Source organism: Sminthopsis crassicaudata, chromosome 1 (genome assembly GCF_048593235.1).
Source record: "Sminthopsis crassicaudata isolate SCR6 chromosome 1, ASM4859323v1, whole genome shotgun sequence".
Lineage (NCBI taxonomy): Eukaryota > Metazoa > Chordata > Mammalia > Dasyuromorphia > Dasyuridae > Sminthopsis > Sminthopsis crassicaudata.
The window spans coordinates 432995655-433020061 of record NC_133617.1 but is presented as its reverse complement, the minus strand read 5'-3'; the positions used below and the strand labels follow the sequence as shown (position 1 = coordinate 433020061).

At 32.7% G+C, this 24407-nt stretch overlaps 1 protein-coding gene across 3 annotated transcripts in view; it reads right to left on the bottom strand.

Annotated features, from left to right (window-relative positions):
- The window catches only part of PARN (poly(A)-specific ribonuclease), a 172747-nt gene that overhangs the window by 73031 nt on the left and 75309 nt on the right, over window positions 1-24407 (bottom strand). The gene's annotated exons all lie outside the window — the stretch shown is intronic.

Sequence of the window (24407 nt, the reverse complement as noted above, 5' to 3'; positions counted from 1 at the left end):
ATTATTTTCTTGCATTTTTTGTTTTCCTTCTTAGGTTTTTTCTTTCTGTCTAGATCCTATTTTTCTTGTGCAGCAAGATAACTGTATAAATATGCATGCATATATTGGATTTAACACATATTTTAACATATTTAACATGTAACCGCCATCTAGGGGAGGAGGTGGGGTGGAAGGAGGAGAAAATTTGGAATAGAAGGTTTTGCAAGGGTCAGTGTTGAAAAATTATCCATGCATATGTTTTGTAAATAAAAAGCTATTTTTAAAAAAATAGGGCAACTGCCTCTCCCCCCCCCCAAAAAAGAGAGAAAAACTGTATAGTATTTGGGAGATGACATTCCCACAATACTCTGTCTTGGTCATACTATGTAGGGAACATTGTGTTCAGTTCTGAGTATTGCATTTGAAGAAAGATTTATTTGATAAGCTTAAGAGTATCTGAAGGGCAATAGTGAAAAATTGGTGAATTGGTTGACTTGTGATTGGTGATGTTTGGTGAAAAATTGATACTATGCTATATGAAAATCAGTTGAAAAAATTTGGCAATGTTTAGTCTAGAAAAGAAAAAACTTGGGAAGAAGCACAGTATACTAACTTCAAGTACTTGAAGAACTGTCATACTAGAAGAGACATTAAATTGGTTTGGCTCTAGAGAGCCAAATTAGAGAAAGGGATGGAAGTTTCAGAGAAATGGATTTAGATTTAATTTAAGTGAATTGCCCAGGGTCACACAGCTAATAAGTGTGAAGTTGTAAGGCCATATTTGAACTAAGGCCCTTCTGACACCAAGGCTGAAGCGCTATCTACTGCGTCACTTAGTCACTCCTTTGTTATTCATTTTAAAATAAAAAACAAAGTTTCTATCAGCAACCCATATATATGGTAGCAGAAAATATTCTTGCTTTCTATTCCAAAGTTTTTGCCTCCCAGCCAACTAATTTACAATATATTATCAGAAAGGGTCTATGTATAATCAAAATAGTACTTCTTTATAATAGTAAGAGAATGAAAACTTTGTGTACATTAATTTGGAGATAGTGAAGTAAATTGGGATATGTGACTGTAACAGACTACTACTGAACTGTAGGAAATGGGAAGTATGAAAAATTCAGATAAGTATGGGAAGACTCATAAACAGTCATAAAATGAATCAAGCAGAATTAGGAAACCAACATACAAAGTAACTACAACATTGTAAAGTTAAAAACAAACAAACAACAAAAAAAAAAAACAAAAACAAAACACCAGTAAGTGTTTGATACTAAGCTATGTATGATTAAGTCCCAGATGGGCTCTTGTTTTTTCCCTATACATCAAAAGGGAGAAAAGTACTAGTAAATAATGCAAATAAGTTCAGATATGATTTATGTTCTGGTTGATTTTGTTAAACTGCTTGTTTTTCCTTTCTTTTTAAGCCTTTTTATAAGATAGTTCTCTGGCTAAGGGAAGGGTATATATATGGAATGAATGTGATATAAAAACAAAGGCATGAGTTAAAATTAAATTCTATTTTGAAAAAATTTGTCAAGATACTTGGTTTTTATTACATTCAAGTCTAATAAGAACTTCCATGATGTACCTTGCCAAAGTAAGTCCCTTCTTATTTTTATATTGAAACAAAATGAAATAGAGTAGTCTAAATAGTCTAAAGTCTCTACTCCTCTTTACAAAGATTAAACCTTGGCTAAAATTACTTGATCAGAATTTGGCTCCTCTACAATTTTCACCTTCAAATGGATTAGCAGATGAGCAGTAGCTCAAGTTTTGGTATATTTTAGTACAACTTAAGTTGTACAAAAATATACCAAAACTTGAGCTACTGCAGCTGCTGGTAGGCCAGAGCTTATCTCTAAAAATGTATGGACCCACAGAAATCCCCTGGCCCACAATCTCCTGAACATCTGATACATGATAATTGTGTCATATGGAACAATTTAACAATATTCAATACCAGTAGAGAACAGTTGTTTTCTACTTACTATTTATGTCCTAAACAGAACTTATTGTTTCTTCTTCCAAACTCATCCCTCTTCCAAATAGCCCTTATAATCATATAATAGATCCTAATAATCATTCAGGATCATAAACCTCAGTGTTATCGACTTCTCACTTTTGGTCACTCATGACATACCAAGCCCTGTCATTTCTATCTCTCTGCAATTTCTCAGTTACCATTTTAGTTCTGGACTTTGTTACCTACTTAATGCTTCCTAATTAGCCTCCCTTCCTCCCCACTTTAATCCATCTTCCATTCAGTTGTTAAATTGATTCTCCTAAAAGGCAGGTTTGATCATACCATTCTTCTTCTCAATAAATCCCAGTGGCTTGCTAGAACACCTAAAATAGAATAAAAATCCTTTGTTTTGTATTTAAAACTCTTAATGACCTCATCTCTTCTTATCTTTCCAGGTTTCTTAAACATTACTTTCCTCACCTCCTTCCACAATCTAGCCAAATGGCCATATCTTCTCATGTTAGTGTATTAGAATCCTTGCCCCTTCCTTCAAGATTTAGCACAAATAGTACTTTCTGCATAAGACCTTTCCCAGCCACAAACCACTTCCAAAGTTATTTTATTTCTACTTTTTATATATCTTGTATATACAATATAAAAGCTATAAAAAGGGTTTGAAACATATAGTCATAGGGATTGTGAAGATAGAAAGATTTTCATATTTGGACACTAGATTCTAAAACATTTAAGTTCCTTAACTACCATCTTGACACAAATAACTTCTACTATAAAAAGTGGACCTGGAATTAGGAAGATCTGAGTTCAAATTCAGAATCAGATGTGACCATAGGCAAGTCACTTAATCACTGTTTCACTAAAGGGCAAGTCACTTAATCAACTGTCTCACTAAACTTCCTCTTCTATAAAATGGACATAATAAAATAGCACCTACATCTAAGACTATTGTGAGGATAAAATGAGATTTTTGTAAAGTAATTCTTATTAAATCATTATGTAAATGCCAGTGGTAGCAGTATTGATTGATATTACAAATATTAAAAGAATTATTAATAACATTAATGGTTATAACATGGTACAGTAAATTAAAACTGGAAAATCTAATCTTTAAGTACCTAAATTTATGTTATTATAACTAATAACCATAGATATACTACATCATTAGACTGGATTTGTGCGGGAAAAGTTAGAACATTTTCTTCATTTCTCGAAAAACAATTATACAGGCCTACCCCACTATATCAAAAAATAAAATAATGTGAAAATATAAAATCAATGTATAAAAGGCTTAAGAAGAAAAAAAGAATTTAGCACAGAAGAGCATAGCATGTAATAGAAAATAACTATTTTCCTTTTATGTCTCCCAAGAGCAATGTGAAGATTGCAGAGTTAAAATGCTTTTACTTGTTTCAAAAAATGGAATAAACACAAATGGTAATTTTTCTTTAGAGTTAATCTAAGCCACAAAACCTTTCCTAAATTTCTTACAATCCCCCATAGAGATTTCTATCATTCTGTTTTTTAAACTCTTATAAGTGCTCAAAAATGAGGTGAAAGATATTTCACAGTTAAAAAGAAAGACAAATCCTACCTCATCAAATTCTAGAACCATACTTAGTCTTGTAGGTAAATAAGGGCTCTGCCTGATAATGTTCTTACTTAAACATAAGTTATATACTGTTATTTCTACCTTCTGAATCCAATTCTTCCTCTGCAACAAGAAATTCGGTTCTACACACATATATTGTATCTAGAATATATTGTAATATATTTAACATGTATAAGACTGCCTGCCATCTGGGGGAGGGGGTTGGGGGAGGAAGGGAAAAAATCTGAACAGAAGTAAGTGCAAGGGATAATGTTATAAAAAATTACCCATGCATATGTACTGTCAAAAAAAAGTTATAATTATAAAATAAAATAAAAATTAAATTAAAAAAAAAACATAAGTTATATAAAGAGGGTAAACTTCTCCTGGAGGACAAATAATGCAAGCCAATCACCATAGTTTGTGCTTATATCACTGCTGAACTGTATATAAACACAATTTACCTTTGTCACAAAAAGAAGATAGTTGCAGTTAGGGGAATGATCACTGATTTGAATACTTGCACATATTTAAAAGAGAAAGAAAAATGTATATACTTATTATAAACAGAAAATAATTACTGGAAATTACATTAAAATTATTATTAAATATCCAGGACAGATATCTCCCTCTAATATCCTGGTCAAAAATATTTTTGATCTAATAGAAACTATTATGAAACAATTAATATTTTGATGAAGCACCAAATGTTTCTCAAATTTTCCCACATTAATAGTTAATTAATTATGATAATACTTAATAATCCCTACTAAAACTTACAATTACCATGCCACTTTATTTAATGATCTAATTTTCCATTTTAAATCAAGGTAACCTGTTTCTGAATCCCAAACACTAGAACTTTACACTGATCTGGCTAGTTCAGAATCATGAAAAATGAATCTCTTAAAATTCCTGGGTAACATATCACAATTTGATGAGTGGAATGGACAGAGAAGATAACAACTCTGACTCTATTAGAAAAAATGGAAACAAAAATTAGAAAATCTAATAGATTTCAAAATGAAAATTAATAGTAAACAATTTTTAGCCCGTAAAACATGGAAGCCTTGAGTATAGTGATTTCCCTTTTCTGTATAAGGTTCATAAATAAAATCCCTTTATGAAATTTCTGTTAAAAGATCTTTGAGAAGAACATCCATTGGAATTAAGTTCTTACACAGTACTTATGAAGTGTGAAATTTTGCAGACACAAAATCAGATTCACAAAGTGTAAGAAATTATTTTAATCAAAAAGTGATAAAAACTACAACTTCCATGAAGAAAAGAGAAGGCAAAGTCTAGAAATTTGAGGAAATCTTGTTTAAAATTTTTCCACAATTACATAGAATTGCTAATATCTTACATGTATGATATTATATATATATATATATATATATATATATATATATATATATATATATATATATATATAAATGAAATGCAAAACAGAAACATTTCCTCTAAAGCGGCAAGAAAGAACTGTCAAATTGCATATGAATTAGATATACAGCCATGAAAACCAAATTTAAATTAATGGAGTGAGCAAACACTTATAAACTATCTTCAGAAATAATTTTTTTGTGAAAGTACAGAGCATAATAATTAGATGGGACTATCCTATGTAAACAGGTATAGTTAAGAATTCTAATGCATGCTCTCTTCATTATCATTCATGTGTTCAAAGACTTTGTAGGCCAAATTGCAGGGTTAGGGTTGCTCAGTCAATCGAATGATTATATTAGTTGAACATGCTTAAGTGCTTTCTAATTAAGCAATACTTTCCTTAATTTTAGACTCTAACTGCTATAGCAGTTACACAGATGAGAAAAGAGATTGTGTACTGGGTTAGAAAAATCAAAATAATATTCTTAGAATGCAAAAAAGTTTAAAGGTTTCCAAATTTAGGTACCAGTAAATATACTTTATGGTGCTTTCTATCCTAGGACATACTTACTGGGAGTCCTGTGGCACAGAAAATTCTTTAAAAATCTTCAATCTACCATCCCATGAAATTGTCATATACTTTGGCCAGAACTCTGAACTTGAAACAAAGGATTTTTACAAGGTACTAAGTCACTGGAATGGATAGAGACAATAATTATCTAATTTAACATGGTTCAGTATGACTGATCTGATCCTACAAGGAGATGTTATGGGCCAGAACTTGAAACAAGGTACTAAGTGGAATTGAGGAGACAATAGTTAAATCTAGTTTAGCACTGATTTAATCCTACAACAAATAATAGTTTCCTAGTGATGTAATGATTGGTTTATACTCAGTGTGGGGCATTTAATCTAAACCAGAAGACAGTTGGGGAGTTTCAGAAGCCAGAGAAGGCAGGCAGGAGCTCAAGCTCTCGGAACCAAGGAGAAAGCTAGGCCTCCAGAAAAACTAGCCAAGCCCCTAGTGAAGGAGACAAGACTTTGAAGGAGACAATAAAGGATTTGGACTTTAATCCCTGGCTACTCTCGTGATTACTGAACTGAAACGAAGGCTGCCTCCAGACCCCAAGAAAACCTCAACAGAGAACATTACATTTTTTTTTCCTAGAATAAAGCAAAATTTATTGTACATTCTCGGGAGAAGGGCGTCCCACCCTGTGGGCAGGACAGCACCTTTAATCCCTAATGCAAACACCCCCTCCCACCACTGACCCTCATCCTCATTGGCTGAGATTCTAAACTCGAGATCTACCCATGAAATTGAACTTGACCAATAAGTACATAGTTGCCCATATTTGACTGAAATAGGGAGGAAATTGTGTCAAAGGAGGATAGCAGGAAGGGGACTCAATTCTGCCCTTGAAACAAGAGCATTACATTTTAAAGAGAATATTACATACCTCACTTTATTTTCTCAATCAAAATTATTTGAAAAAACCTTGTCTACACTTTCTGCCTCTACTTCATCTTTTTTATGCTTAATGCTTCTTTCCCCAGCCCTTTGCAATCTCACTTCCAACCTCATTACTCAACTAAAATTACTCTCTTCAGTGACAGAGTACAATGAACTTTCAATGGTCAAATCTGATAGTTTTTTTTTCTCAGTCTCTGACTTCGATTCTGCTTCATTTGACACTGTTGACCAATCTCTCTTCCTAAAGAATTGTGATTCTACTCTCTTCTAGATTTTTTTCCTATCTCTCATTCTCCTTTTTCTGCTCTGCTGGCTCATTATATCATGCTTCATAACTGTGTGTAATGTCTAAGGTTCTGATCTGTATCTTTCTCTTTTTGTTCTACATTCTCCGAGTACTCCACTTAGCTCCCACGAAACTGTTACCACAATGGAAATGGCTCACATTTCTAAATATCCACCCTGAGTTTCTCACCTGAACTTCAATTTGGCTACACCAAATTCCAAATGATCATTTCAAACTGTTTATCATGAAGACATCTTGTACTCAGCATGTCCCAAACTGAGCCATTTTCCCTACGCCCTCTCCTCTTCTGGAACTCCCTACTTCTATCAAAGATATTAGCATTCTTTCAATCTCCTAGGTTGATAACCTTTGCATTATTCTTAACTCATTTTCTCTCATCCCACATATCCAATTATTTGCACATCTTTACCAGTTCCTCTGCCACAAGACCTCTATACCTAAAGTGTTCTCTACCTTAGCTAAGCGCCTCATCAACTCCTGACTAGGTTATTACAATAGTTTTCACATTAGTCACTTTACATGTCTTTCCCACATTAGTCTATCTTCCACATAGAGACAACAAGGCAATTTTCCTTAAGTGCAGATCTGACCATGTAATATGGTCCTTAGTAATATCCTAATACTAATTATTAGTAATGTTGCTTCTAAAATCAATATAAATTCTTCCAATTTAGTTTTTATAGTTCCATGCAATCTGCCCTCAACCAATCATTTTATTCTCACTAGATACAACACTCTACTTCCCATCTCTGTGCTTCTGCACTAGCCATCTCCCATGTCTGAAATTTGCTAGCACTTAACCTCTAATCTCAGAGTCTCTTTGTTCCATACACTGGAACTCAAAAACTATTTTCTGCATAATGTTTTGTCTGTTACCCACTTCTTCCCAAACTACCTTCCATTTAACTACTCTGTAAAAGATTTTTACTTTTTGTATACTGTCTGGCATATAGTAGGTATTTAATAAATGCCTGATATTTGGTTGATACAACTGGGACCCTTTAGGAATATCACACAATGATGAATTACAGGTTGCTTGCACTCTTATATTTGATTGAAGAAACCAAAAAGAGGAAGAGTCTAGAAGAGAGTTCTGGGGATGAAACCTGTAAGATGATTCAAATTTTAAAAGCTGAATTCCCCTTTCTCCTCTCCTTCTCCTTTGAGAGGAGCCCAAATTTTATTTCTTAAGACTCACAGATCCAGAGCCAACCCCAGCTCAAACAAGTATACATGCATGCATGTGCCCAGGCACACACATACGTACACACACACCCACACACACCCCTCAGTGTTTTACAGGTGTCCTACACTTAAGGAAGCAAAGAAAACACCTTTACTTGTGCAATGTTGACCTCGATCTAAACTAATTAATCTGGTCATATCAATTACATATTTATAAATTAATGAAATTCTCGTAGGTAGATTTTTCAAGGTCTTTCCCTACAGGAACATAAATTAAATTTCTAATTTGTTTTCTTCTTATTTTCTTATAATGATAATGCTACTAAATAATTCATTTGCACAGCACTTTACATTTATAAATCATAATTCATACATAAAATTTTTGGCTAAAATCTGAAAAATTACCTGCCCATTTTTTATCCTGTTTTGCATTAAGTCAATTGCTGACTGTTAAGGGGATGAACATTCAGTCTCTGGATTATCCATTTTGTTTTTATCCTACTACCACATTCTGTCAACATTTTGGTTACTTTATTGCTTATTAATACATTCACCACTAAGTGGTGGTAAAGCTATCACTAAGGCCAGGGAAAGGGAAAGGAGATTAATCTGAAATCAGTATTTTTTTTTTTAACTTCCTACAGTACTATTTATCAAAGATGTAATGGAAGAGATGAAAAGACAAGTTTCCCTCACTTTATATAATATAGTAATTCTTGAAAAGCAGAGCAAATCAAATTTTTGAAAGGGAATGATTTGGCAAGTATACACACTTTGCAAAGTAAATACCACCCCTCCCCCCTGTGGTAGCTTTTTGGGTGTATATTGAGTTTTCTTACAGGTTCCATTACCATGGAGCAATATGATTACATATTTATACCTGTTTATAAACTAATTACATGTTTATGAGTAATTAGTAAGAATATAATTTTTCCCAAGAAAGTAATATTTATTTCAATGAGAATATCACTTTACATCTAAATTTTCAAATTTTTCTATTTAGAAGTATAATGTAAAAGTTTATAAAAAGAGAAAAGAAAAGGGAAGCATAAATGAATTCAGATCATCCAAGATTTTAATATCTTAAAACATGTTGGACAGTCAGTTGATAAACATTGCATTTATTACGTGTCAGGCACTATGCTAAACATAGGAGAAACAGAAAGGCAAAAGAGAGTCCCTTCTCCAACACACACACACACACACACACATACACACACACACACACACACACACACACATGTCTTGCATGTAAAGGTTATAGATTGCAAAGAAAGATAAAAAAAAAATTTAATTTCTTCTGTGGTTTTCCATTTTGAAATCTGCATTATCATTAAGATAATAAGATGAAATCTTAATATCAGTAAGATAGTTTTCCTCTCCTTATTTAAATCTTTTATTTAAAATGAATCCTTGAAAAGGTGGTAGTATGTATAATTGATTTTCCTAAAAAAATTTTAATGAGCTATTTTCAAATTATATCTCTAAAGGACTTCCAAAGATACTTAAAAATGGTGGGGCATTAAATATGAAGGATATAGGATAAAGAGAAAAAAAAATTAAAAGGAAAGACACTAGACTTAAAGAGTACTTGGAAAGTTTTCCTTTAGAAGATGGAACTTTATTTAGGATTTAAAAGAAGCCATGGAAGTCAGTAGACAAAGATGAGGAAAGCATTCCAGGCATAGGGAGACAACCCAGAAAAAATGCCCAAGCTGAGAGATGGAATATCTTGTTTGTGGAACCAAGAGGCCAGTGTCTCTAGATCAAAAAGTGCATATCTGGGAGTAAAGGTAATAAGACTAGAGAGGTAGGAGGGGCTAGATTATAAAGAGCTTTGAAAGCCACAGGATTGTGTATTTGATCCTATAAAGCCACCAGAATTTATCAAGTTGAGGACAAATGTTGAAGAGATACTGCAAAGGTGAAATGGGGCTTGGCCAAGAGATTAGATTTGGAGGGTGAGGGGGAGAGAGGTATCAACTATGACTTCTAGATTTCCAATTTGAAGAATTGAGAGGAGAATGTTGCCCCCTAGAGTGATTTGGAGGGTAAGAGAGAATTTACAGAGAAAAGATGATGAATTTAGTTTTGGACATGTTGCATTTAAGAAATCTCAAACGTCCAGTTTGAGAAAGTCAGTTAGAAATACAAGACTGAAGGTCAGCAAAGAAGCTAGGGCAGGGTGGATGTGATTTAAGAATCATCAGCATAAAAATGAAAATTGAATTAATGGGAGCTGCTGGGACCCTCAAGTGAAATAGTATAAATGAAGAAGAGAAGAGGGTCCAGGACAGAGTTAAAAGGTATGACTTGAATGAGGATTCAGAAAACAAAACTACAGAGGAGTGGAAAGAAAGATAGGAAAACCAGGAGAGAAAGGTGTCTTGAAAACGTGGGGAGAATAATGTGTCAAGGAGGAGACGGTGATCAACAATATCAAAGATGGCAGAAGGTCAAGGAGAATGAGTTCTATGAAAAGGCTACTGGATTTGGCAACTAAGAGATCACTGGTAACGAGTAGTTTTGTTGGAACACTGAGGTTGAAAGCTAGATTATAAAGATTTAAGAAGAGAGAGAAGAGATAATGAAAATATTCACTGAGGAAATTCCAAGGAATTTAGCAACAGAGGGCAAAAGAAATACAGAATGATAACAAAGATGGAAGGAACAGATGAGGTTTTTCCTCCCCAAGATGAAGGAAAGACATGGACATGTTTGTAAGCATACCTGACAGAGTGAAGATGATAGAAGAAGGAGACAGGATAGAATGGGACTGCTTATGCAGGAAGAGATGAGTGATATAAGATGATATATGGAGATAATACAAATATATAAGACAAAGAGGTTATTGCCTAATTGAAAGCTATAAATAGATATGTCTTTGAAAGAAAAAAATGTAATCTATTACAACATGAAAGAATACTGGGAATCACTAATAACAAGAAATATGTAAATTAAAACAACTGAAGTTTTTGCCTCACACTTATTACAGGCAAAGACAACAAAAATTGTAAAGGGTGGAAAGGTTGTGAGAAGACAGGCAAATTAAGGCCCCACCTCTTCTAGAAAACACTTTGAAGACAAATATACTAGGAAAATACTACATCATATTTCTCTCTTTGAGGAAACAATATCACTACCAAGCAAAAACTCCAAGGAAGTCAAAGATGAGAAATAAAGGTCCCATGTAAACAAAAACCTTTATGGTAGCTCTTTTCATGGAGGCAAAAAAAGTAAATCTGAAAGCAAAATAGATACCCATTAAATGTGGAATGACAGAATAAATAAGGGGACAGAAAGACAAAGGATTGTTATTGTACTGTTTTAAAATTTTTTAAAGAAATTCAGAGAAATTTGGAAGGCCTATAGAAACTGATTCAATAGTAACAGCAAAATCAAGAAGGTAATTTATATAATGACTAAAAAGTAGGGTGATTGAGAATCAAAAAAGCTCATACAAATATTAGCAGGGTTAGTGGACTGGACACTGAAAGTATTAAAAGACAGAGTATACAATAGAAAAAGCACTGAATTTGGAGTCAAATGATCTGAGTTTGAATCCTGGCTCTAAGACACTAGCACCTGTCCAAATTTCCACATCTATAAAATGAGGGTGTTGGACCCGATGACCTCTGAGGCCCTCCTTTTTTATCACTCTGATTCTATTAGTCTGATCACAACAATGGATATGCTTTGAGATAAAGTTTTAACTAGAGAACATGTTTTTTTTTAATGAGTGTGACAGCACCATCTTGTGGTTGGTGAAATTAGAAAGGAATAACAAACTGGAGCACAGAGCATTCAAACATTTTATAATTTGTTCTTCCACAAGAATCATCCCAAAATTGAAGTTAACAGTTAAATTTTTTTTTACAATATTCTGACAATTCACTGAAGTAAATAAAAATACCAAACATGTTAATTGAAGCTTTAAAATATGTTCTCCCAACAATCCAAACCATAATATCATGATTACAAAATGCTTCCTTAAAAAAATAAAAATACTTTGTGTGAGAGGTAGTCCAAGGATGCTTGTTTACTTTAAACAAACGACACAAGTAAGGCTCAAAGGTGGTAACTGCCTTGATCAGGATCCGACATGAGGAAGAGTCAGAGATGAGACTAGAACCCAGGTCTGTCTCCTGATTCCAATAACAATGTCTAATAGCAAATATTTAGATATTGTTTCAAAATTTTCAAAGTGCTTGACACATATCTGATTTTATCATCCCAACAATCATATAACTTTTGCAATATGCTCTCAATGCTGTCTCCCTTTAGTTTCTTTCTTCCATAGACACTGTAAAACACTGCCACACTTCCTAAAGCAATACATTCATCATATGGATTACCTGTTCAAAAATTTTCAAAGGTTCCTCTCTGACCATAATAACATAACCTAAATGCTTGGTTAAGCACTCAAAGAATTCCATGGGCTAGACTCAGAAATACCCTTCCAAAAAACTTTTTTTTACTACAACCTTATATAAACCCTCTTCACTTACTGCTAAATTACATAAATCCTGTACATCCCAATCTTTAGTCATGTTACTCCTAACCTGTTTGCTGAAATAGTAATAATCTGTTAAAGTCCCAGTCAAGTCTCACATCCTTCAAAAAAAAATCTTTTTAACCATTAGAGCTCACTTCTGAACTCAAAAGTACTGGCACTTGATGACATGTTAACAGTGCAATGTATCATTATTTAAAATGAACGACTTCTTTTTCAGACTAAAATATGAGCCCCTCTATTGATGCCCATCAGTTGGGGAATGGCTGAATCAGTTACGGTATACAAATGCAATACAATATTATTGTTTTATAAGAAATGATGAACAGACTGATTACAGAAAAGCCTGGAGAGACTTACATGAACTGATGCTGACTGAAGTGAGCAGAATCAGGAGAACATTGTACATAATAACAAGATTAGGTGAAGATCAACTGTGATGGACTTGGCTTATTTCAACAATGAATTGATTCAAGGCAATTCCAATAGATTTGAGATGGAAAATGCCATTCACATCCCAAGAGAGAACTATGGAGACTGAATGTGGCCCAAAGCACAGTATTTTCATCTTTTTTTTTTTTTTTTTTTTTTTTTTTTTTTTTGCTGTTGGTTGTTTGCTTGTTTTTCCCCCCCCTTTCTCATGGTATTTTCCATTTTTTTGATATGATTTTTCCTGTACAACATGAAAAATATGGAAATATGTTTTTTTTAAATTGCACATATTTAACTTATATCAGAATGCTTGCTGTTTTGAGGGGGGAGAAGGTAAAGGAGGGAGGGAAGAAAAACTTGGAACACAAATTTTTACAAAAATGAATGTTGTAAAGAAGATCCAACTCACTTCCAGTTGATCAATGATGGACAGAAACAACTACACCCAGAGAAGGAACACTGGGAAGTGAATGTAAATTGTTAGCACTACTGTCTATCTACCCAGGTTACTTATACCTTCGGAATCTAATACTTAACATGCAACAAGAAAATTGGATTTACACACATATATTATATCTAGGTTATACTGTAACACATGTAAAATGTATGGGATTGCCTGTCATCTAGGGGAGGGAGTAGAGGGAGGGAGGGGAAAATTTGGAAAAATGCATACAAGGGATAATGTTATAAAAAAAATTACTCATACATATATACTGTCAAAAAATTTTATAATTATAAAATTACAAAATAATAATAAAAAAAAGAAAAAAAATGAATGTTGAAAACCATAAGTTATTTGGAAAAATAAAATATTATAAAAAATTAATATAAGCTCCTCAAGGATAAAGATATATAATTAATAGTTTTCAAAATGCGTGCAAAGTGATATATGCAAAATACTCATTTACTGAATGAATAGATTCAACAGGTCAAGAATCCTTTTTTCTGTTTTATCATGGGACATTTTTACAATTTGTTCAGTTTTTAATTGTGTGCAACACTTAGTCTCCCCCATTTGGGATCTTCTTGGCAAAGATATTAGAGTGCTTTGCCATTTCTTCCTCCAGCTCATTTTACAGATGAGAAAAACTGGGGTAAAACAGGGTCACTGCTAGTTACGGTTCTGAAGATGGATCTTAACTCCAGGTCTGGTGCTCTATCTATTGTGCTGCCTAATTTCCATAAGGATAAAAAAGTAAGCTGAAATACACTGCTGCACATTCTGCAGACAACAATCAATTATCTTATTGATAAACATTATATTGGAAATGGCTAGCTCCCAAATAAATCCAATTTGGCCTTTTTCCTTTACAGTTGAAAAAACAATTTAGGAAAGCAGCAAGTTTTCTGGGTTTTTTTTTAAGTTTCAATTATAAATCTTTGAAATAATATCATTAGGTATACATGGAAAATTATACTAAGATGAGTATTTTTTTAAAGGTGTCTTGGATTAATGTTATACACACATGGGCACTTTCCAAAAGCAGCCTCCTTTGTTGGCATTTATTTTGGTAGAAAGTAACTGGTATGCTGGCCAATTTGTTCAATTATGCCCGCCATTTTTAAGTATCTTTGAAAGTCCTTCAGAGATACAATCTGAAAATAGCTCATTAAAATTTTTTTAGGAAAATCAATTATACATACTACCACCTTTTCAGTAATTCATTTTAAATAAAAGATTTAAATAAGGAGAAGAAAACTATTTTATTGTTAAGACAAGAACATGATAATACAGATTTCAAAATGGAAAACCACAGAAGAAATCTTAAAATTCTTTCTTCGCAAACTATACTACAATATGATGTGTTAGTAATGTTAACTGAAAAATGAGACATGTAGCAATAAGTCTTGATAAACAGTTAAGAAATAAAAAGATGTTCCCAATGTGATATAAATACATTATTCCATATAAATTAGTCTTCACACTCAGAAATGATCCAAATTTTTTCAATAATTTAATATAGGCTATTTATATCATTACAAGTCATTTGAAGAACGATTTATTATTTGATGGTCTAATATAATGTAATTATTCATGTTCCCAGACCAAAATTTTCCTCCTCTATATTCTCTTTTCTAATTTAAAAGTGAGTTCCTTGACGGAAGGAACTGTTTTATAATCATATTTGGATCTCTACTGCCTAACACATAGTTTGGTGAGTAATTTTTAAAAATTCACTTATGCTAAAACTATTGATGATTATTTTATAGGTACACAAAAATTGTTCAATTGTAAAATTCCAACTTAAATTTTCTATGTTCTTTGCCATCCAGCATTCCAATATTTTCTCATCAATTGCTAATGAAAATAAAGTAGGAAAAAATGTCTTTAAAATGATCCATATTGCCCCAAATAATATGGGAAAAGTATGAAACAGATGACTGATCAAGCTACATAAAAGACTTACTAGTATAAACTAGGTAGATGGTACAGTGGATAGAGCACCAGCCCTGAAGTCAGGAGCATCTGAATTCAAATCTGCCTTCAGACACTTAATACTTCCTAGCTGTGTGACCCTGGACAGGCAAGTTAAGCCCAATTGTCTCAGGGGGGAAATAAAGGTAAGGCTACAGAAAAATGATCCCTGAAATTGGACTTAAACCATAAGAATAGAATGTAAAATAAATAAACTATGATTTGAGATCTTATTGGAGTGAATCCATTGAATTCTGCTACTTCATCAGGTTATTTTTTAAAGTAACACATTACTTTTTATTAGTCAGTGAACCACTTTTAACATAAGGTAATTTATGCAATAAGATTCATCAAAGGCAGTCATTTAAATTTCAAATATTCTACAATCAAATTTATTTTATTGGAGGCTACTTTCTAATAAATGACATCTAATAAATGACATGAAAAAAATTTGTATTCACATACTTATTTTCAACTAAGTTACTTTTTCAATTGGTGTAATGTTGAATTTGATGCAAAAGCCAATGACCAATCACAATGCAATTTAAAAGACTAATGTTGGGATTATCCATAAACTGCATGACAGAGAAATTCAAGAACAAGTCAGGAAATTTGAACTTCTCTTTTTAATTCTGACATTGAATATTTCAATGGCTTTATGTAATCTGATGATCTCCCTGACTTAAAATTCTATTTCCAGTATCATGAAATAACACATATTTATTCATTGCATAGATGGCACTAAGTAAATACAATGATGTTTATATAGTTTGGATCAAAATGAAAATTTACTTCCCAAAAAGTATTTTATATTTGTTAGCTAATGAATTAAATATTCTGATGATGATATTATATTAAGAAATTTCTGGTGAAATCAATAAATGGGCATGAGGTATGAGAGAAATCAAAATTTTAAACAAGATAAATTTTTAATAAAAACTACCTTATCAAAAATTATCCAAAAAAAAGGCAGCAAGGTGGTTCAGTGGATAGAGTACCAGGTCTGGGGTTAGGAAGACCTGATTTCATATTTGACCTCAGATAAGTGTCACTAACTTATGACTCTGGGTTAGTCACTTAACCCAATATGCCTCAGTTTCCTCATATATAAAATGAGTTGGAGAAGGAAATGGCAAATCATTTCAGAATCCTTGCTAGGTAAACTCCAAATTGGATCCCAAAGAGTTGATCAACTACTGTACAAGAACAACAAATTTATCTCCCACCAACTGATAATCCTTCACTTGCTTGCTATAACATTAAAGTATAACAAGGTCTTAGAAAAACATCTGACAATTTAGAGTTAAAATGCTAACATTATTAAAATATCATGCTGATAAAAAGCTTTTAAAAGCCCAAAGGTCTTTATTTATATAAAACTAAGCTGACTAACCATAAATTAAGTGCTGGATCAAGAAGTTGCCAATCAGCAATTATTCAGCACCACTAGGTGTCTGGTATCGTGTTAGATGTAGGCAATACAAATCCAAAGAATATAATAATCCCTGTTCTTCAGAAACTTCATTCTAATGGGGGTGGGAAGAGGGGCAAGTACATATACATAGCATAAATAAATAGATAATAATGACAAATATAAAATAGTTAAAGGCACTAATAATTCAAGGGATCAGGGAAAAAAGGCTTTATGCAGGAAGTAATGTTTGAACTACATTTTGAAAAAAGTAAAGAATTCTATAATGCAGAGGAAAAAGGAAAGAATACATTCCAGGTATAAGCATATAAAAGCACAGAAATGGAAGAGAGAGTGAGTGTTAAATGTGAGTAACAAAGAGAAGACCAGAGTACAAGAGTGGGAGTGAAGTTTAGTGAGGCTGGAAAGATAGACTGAAACCAAGTTGTACAGAAACCAAGTTGTGCAGGGTTTTAAAAGCTAAACTAAAGAGTTTATATTTGATTCTATAGGAAAGAAGATCTAGGCTTGAATCAAATCACTTTGGCAGCAGCACAAAGAATAGACTGGCATGATGAGAAACAAGGTTAATTAGGAAGCCTGTAATAATCTAAGCAAAAAGTACTAAGGACTTAAACTAAGATTGTAACTGAATGAACTGAAAGATGTTGTACACGCAGGAATGGCAAGACTTGACAACAGATTAGACATGTGCTGTGAAGGAAAGTGAGGGGAGAGGAAAATAATGAGGTTACCAACCCAGAAGTCTGAAAAAATGGTGATGCCTTTGACAGAAATAATAAAGTTTAGAAAAGAAAGCCCAGATTTTGAGATGTCTTCCAAGATCATAAAGAGACTTTGCAGGTGAGCTATTCTAGTTAGGTTTTATGACACAGACTCCAGGTTAAGGTTAAAAGTTTCAGACTAAAGGTTAAGAATATTCAATATAGTCCAACTTTCCCTTATTTTATAGTTGGGCCCAGAAGTCACAAGACTCATATAAAGATTTAATATGTATTCATACTTGCATCTCACTTTCATTTATTTTAATTAAGGGAACTGCACTGTGTTTAACATAAATATATAATGCCTAGTGGTCAGAAGATAAAAAAATAAGAAACATATACAATTTAAATAAAAATTATCTGGCAGAACAAAGATACTGCAGCTGTGCTTGCAAATAGGTAGAAAGTCATAATTTAAAGTACCCATTATTTTGTAATTTTCTAAGATAAGTCAATACTCCACTGTTGTTCAAGATTAAGGGCTTTTCATGGACCCACACTTAAAAACCGTACACCAAAATAAAATTGAAATGGGTTCATGATTTAGGTATAAAGAACAAGATTAGAAGAATATAGGATATTTACCTCTCAGACTTGTGGAGGAGGAAGGAATTTGTGACCAAAGGAGAACTAGAGATCATTACTGGTCACAAAATAGAAAATTTTGATTATATCAAGTTAAAAAGCTTTTGTACAAACAAAACTAATGCAAACAAGTTTAGAAGGGAAGCAATAAACTGGGAAAGCATTTTTTATAATCAAAGGTTCTGATAAAAGCCTCATTTCCAAAATAGTAGAGAATTGACTCTAATTTATAAGAAATCAAGCCATTCTCCAATTGATAAATGGTCAAAGGATATGAACAATTTTCAGATGATGAAATTGAAACTATATGAAAGAGTTTTCCAAATCACCATTGATCACAACTCTGAGATACCACTACATACCTGTCAGATTGGCTAAGATGATAGGAAAAAATAATGACAAATGTTGGAGGGGATGTGGGAAAACTGGGACACTGATGCATTGTTGGTAGAATTGTGAACAAATCCAACCATTCTGGAGAGCAATCTGGAACTATGCCCAAAAAGTTATCAAACTGTGCACACCCTTTGACCCAGCAATGTTACTACTGGAATTATATCCCAAAGAGATATTAAAGAAGGGAAAGGGATCTGTATGTGCAAAAATGTTTGTGGCAGCCCTCTTTGTAGTGGCTAGAAACTGGAAGATGAATGGATGTCCATCAATTGGAGAATGGTTGGGTAAATTGTGGTATATGAATGTTATGGAATATTATTGTTCTGTAAGAAATGAGGAGCAGGATGATTTCAGAAAGGCCTGGAGAGACTTACATGAACTGATGCTGAGTGAAATGAACAGAACCAGGAGATCATTATATATGGCAACAACAATATTATATGAGGATATATTCTCATGGAAGTGGATGTCTTTGGCGATAAGAGGATCCAATTCAGTTCCAATTGATCAATGATGGACACCCAGAGAAAGAACACTAGGAATTGAAATGTGGACTGCTTACATTTTTGTTTTTCTTCCATGATTTTTCTTGTGCAACAAGAGAACTGTATGGATGTGTATACATATATTGTATTTAAGATATACTTTAACAAGTTTAACATGTATGAGACTGCCTGCCATCTAGGGGAGGGGGTAAAGGGAGGGAAGGGAAAAGTTGGTACAGAAGTGATTGCAAGGGACAATGTTGAAAAATTATCCATGCATATGTTCTGTCAATAAAAAGCTATTAAAAAAAAATTAAGGGTCTCTGCATGCAAATGAGAAAGTTATTTATAGTATTTGTACTTAATTGTGGACTTTCTTTAGTATGAAAAAGCATTTGCTAATTTATACTAACTACAAAAGGTATTATTTTCTTTAAGAACTCATCTTGGCATAACTTTTGTTCTAAATGTTTTTTGTTTTTTTTTAACATTACTCTAAATGTTAATTGCTTAAATAAAGAAAATTAGAATTAGGTTGTTTCTTCTCAACCACGGATATTTCTGATGGATCTACTAGGATTTCGCAAAACTGAATTAAACAAAACTAATCTCTAGTCAACTGCAACAAAATATAAAGGGGTAACCTTATTTTTTGTTAACAATAGAATTTATAATTTATAATCAGCAAGCTCAAGTGTTACATATTTTTCCTTTCACAGTTCTATTTACTCCAATCTTATCAAATCAAAGTCTGGGAGCAGATGGCTAAGTGTAATTAGTTATAAGTACCTCAGTTTGTTATCTGTAAAATTAAAGAATTGGACTAGATGATTTCTAAGATTCTTCCAACTCCAAAATAAATTATAAAATAAATATAGTAAAATTATACTAAATAATTTTAAGCTAGTTCTTAAGGAAATAGATGAAGAATTTAACCACACACATTTCCATATCCAACTCCTTTGAAATGACTTTTTCTTTTCCCTGAGGCTGGGGTTAAGTGACTTGCCCAGGGTCACACAGCTAGGAAGTGTTAAGTGTCTGAGATCAAATTTGAACTCAGGTCCTCCTGAATTCAGGACTGGTGCTCTATTCACTGTGCCACCTAGCTGCCCCTGAAATGACTTTTAATCAATTTATGTTTTTAAATTATATTGTTCATATGAGAAGTGATCCCAAGTAATCAGAATAAATGTCAGAGTGATTTCAGTCACTATTATAACATCTCAAAAAAAAAAAAAAAAAAAAAAAAAAGTTGACAATGAGGTAATATTCTGTATGATATTTAGGAAAGAATAAGAGACAATATTTAAACACTGAGATTAAAACCAGAAAGTTCTAATATATTTAAAAGATCACTGGATTCTTTTCTCCCATTTAAGACTGTTGGTAGAATAAAGACTCTTACTAAATGTCATATTAGGCAGAATATGTAACAAAAAAAAAATTTTTTTTTAAACTGCTAACACTGGAACAATCTAACCTCTAAAATCCTGACAGCTTCTAGCTTTCTATAGAAAAACCTAAGAAATTTAAGATGAAATCCTAAGCTTCTGATTATGCAGGAGAAATATTGAAAGTGCAGACATTTAAAGCTACTTCCTTGTCATATCCTAGATGAGTCCAGTAAAAACATTTATCAGAATGAGGAGAAAAAAAACAAAAACAAACAAAAAAAAAAAAACACATGCACAAAAAAACCCACAAAAAACTACTCAAACAATAAAACTGGATAAGCCATTTATCTCATGGTTCCAAGGGCTGAAATTTCTATCTTGGTAAACTTTTTACATGAAAAGTTGATATAAATGTCTGGTACATGTCACCTTTAGAAGATAACAACTGTCACATAAAGCCATTACACACACACACACACACACACACACACACACACACACACACACACACACACACTTTCTATAAGAATCAAGAGCAAGAAGATTGAAAGAATAACACAGAACAATGTAACTAATTTTAGAAAAATGAAAATTTCCCATTAAAACAGGAATTTTAAAAATTACGTTTCAAAAAGGAACTTAATATTTCACATTAGATGTTTATTATGTCTTTTAAATATATACACTTTTCAAAGCTTACAACATTGTCCAAACTTCAAAACCAAAATAAGACACTGACAAAAGAAAAATCAAGTATCTTTAAAAATTCCTAAAATATAAGTTTAAAATGTTTAAATGAACCAAAGTTGCTTTTACAAACTACTATATAAATAGGAATCTACTAATACCAATTGAACTGCCAATGTTTCTACTTCGGCGATTAAGTAATTTAAATTAACATTTGCAGCACATTAAAGACAATATAAGTCATTCTTATCATAGGGATCAATACTACTAAAATCCAAATTCAGATAATCTTTTAATGAAATATACATACAATTCCTAACATGGCAAGAGATATCAGCAGTAGCTTTCTCAGACTTAAAAAAAAAAAAAAAGTCTTTCCAACTCTGAACTACACATACACAGCTAAATGGGAACATATTTACATTAAAAGTCCTCCAAAACATAAGAAAGGAGACTGCAATGACATTTAGACTCTATTAGCAAATTGCATATGTATTTATTTAATTTATATAAATTATACATGTATTAACCTAATTTATATATTTAAGGGATTTTTTTCCCTTTTAATAAAAAGACTTTAAAGACACATGATTGATTTAATCAAACTAGTAAGTGGTTCCTGTTTAACTGTTTTTTAGGAATGCAATTTGTGAAAGTTGGAATTTTATCAAAAACAAGTACCATTTAAAAAATTTAAAGAACATTAACAATTTTTCAATTTTTTTGACAGAACCCATTCAGATACTTAAAAACTGTCTTATCATAAACTGCAGTTTCCTTATTTAAATTAGGAATGAGATAATTTACTTACTGATTATAGCTAAACAAAACAAACACCTTATAGGTGAAGATTTTCTTTGAATATTTTCTTTAAAAAAACAAGGATCATTTTAAAGTAATCCTTTGGAAAATCCTATGAGGTCTCTGTCCTAGGCCATGATTGTTGTTTCATTAAATCACTGATGTTTTATTAAATATAACTCAATGGATCACCTTTAAGATGTATCAGACATACTAAATCTTGTTCTTAGAATAGTTTTCTATGGGAAAAAAATATTGAAATTGATATCAGGCTTGGGCTTAAGCTCTGGCTTTTCACATTTACCAGCTTTGTTTTGTCTTTGGGTAACTGAACTTCCTGAATTTAGTTTTCTCATCTCCCAAAATGAGGAAAACAGGGAATTTTACAATTAGAAAGGACTTTGGAGAGCTTAATAGTGCTACCCCCAAGGTGATGACTTGCCTAAGGACACACAGTAAGTCAATGGCAGAGGAAGGACTAGTCTCAAGACTTCCTCCTTTGCGGTCTGATCCTTAGCCAGAATCCTTTCCATAATACCATTCTCTCTCATAATGAAATTCTGAGGCTAGTCTTTAACTACTGAATGGGCATTGCCTCAGACAAACTGAGACCTGGGAAAGACCTTAGTTTCCCACTGCATCCTGGGCTATCACTCATCTTGGCCTATGTCGTGCCACTGGACTCTTAGGCTCTGAAGGAAGGAGGATGGTCACTCTGCACAGCTCTTCCTCACTTAAATCCAATTTGCTTACAAGTCAAACATCACCCTGATATTTTTGTCCTTTTTTTTGGGAATGAAGGACAAATAACAACCATCTCACATAATACTTAACACTGTCAAACAAGGGCTTAGGAAGACCAAATAGGTTGCCTTCTACCTTCCAGACCATCAGTTTGCTATCACTTAACAACTTTTCTTACTTGGAGGTTTATTAATCCCCTGGTTAAAATTCTTCTGCAGACATTTACCAATATCCAAGTCACAATTCCTTATTTTTCAAAGAATTCAGTAACTGGCTTGTGATATTTCATTATATCCCATCTCTTAGACTCATATTTGCAGATTTCAATATGCATATTGACATTCTGGCAAACATCTAGTTTGTCAATTCATCAATCTCTCCATTCAGATAATCCTACACAAAAGTTTAGTCACACCATCATCTGTGACCAAGAGGTAGCTCTTGGATCTTGAACTTTGAGACATGAGGCAGCTTGGCAACAGTGGGAAGACTGCTGGATTGGGAGCTACAGGAATTTGGTGTAAATCAAACCTCTGCCATTTTTTAGTCTTGAATCTTAGAAAAAAAGTTTTAGGGGCAGCAAGATGACATAATGGATGAAGCACTGGCCCTCAAGTTAGGTATACCTAAATTCAAATCTGGCCTCAGACACTTGACACTTACTAGCTATATGACCCCAAGTAAGTCTCAACTCCCAATTATCTCACCAAAAATAAATAAATAACAAACACCCCAAAAACAAAAGAAAGAAAAAAAATTATATACCAACAAATCTATAGCAACATTTTACTCCCTGTGCCACTAACCTTTCTTTCCATGTTTATCTTATTCTATTATATATCCTGAATTCATTTTAAAGCACTAACATTAATTCTTGACCAGATGGAATAACATCATGAACACAGGCAGATATGATTACTGAACTATATGATGGATGTGTGACAGGTGAAATAAGAATATGTATATAAGAGAATAGATAAAGGGACAGGGACTATAATTGTCATCTCATTAACAGAGAGTACTTTCAAACTCCATTCACTAATATAGGTATAATACACTAATAGCTTCTTTGCAAGCAAGCTATAATCTTGGAGTTGCTCTCAGAGTCCAGTTTCTTAAACTATGGTTTGCAACTCCAGATGGGATCTTGCATTTGAAGATGGGGGTCATGAAATTATAATTTTTCATCAGTAAATACTTGATTTGAATATTCTATTTTATATACCAAATATCCAGAGTCACATAAAAATTTCTAAAATGAAAAGAGGTCACCAGTGGAAAAAGTTTAAGAAGCCCTGGCATAGATGACTGAGAGATTAAATGACTTGTCTGAGAGATACATTAGTAGTATGTGACTGAAATAAAACCTGAACCTAGTTCAAAACCTGGTTTTGAAGCCTTCTTTGTGTACTATGAGCCAGCTGCTATTTATCAAAGAATACATAACTAAAAATGTTCATATTCACATAATGTAATTATACTTTTAAGTATATTAAGGTTATATAAGTTTGGCATCTAGTTTTATTGCCATTAAAACCAATATGGCACATTACTAAAAATACCTTCTTTAATGATTCTTTTTCTATTATCAAGCATCAAGGTATCTGATATTCTTCAAGATCTAGCTTCATAAATACTAAAGGTTACAAGGTTTACTAAACAAATTATCTTTTCATCCTAAAGAATGTAAAGCAAGAGATGGAAAACTCGGTAAATCTCATTGTTTGATATGTTGTCCTCAATCTAGCTCTGAAAAGCTTATTTTTTTTGCAAGGAAATAATCTTTAGTATTTCTTTATGTGAAATGACTACTTCATAAATGTTTAATGGAATGATTACTCTGATA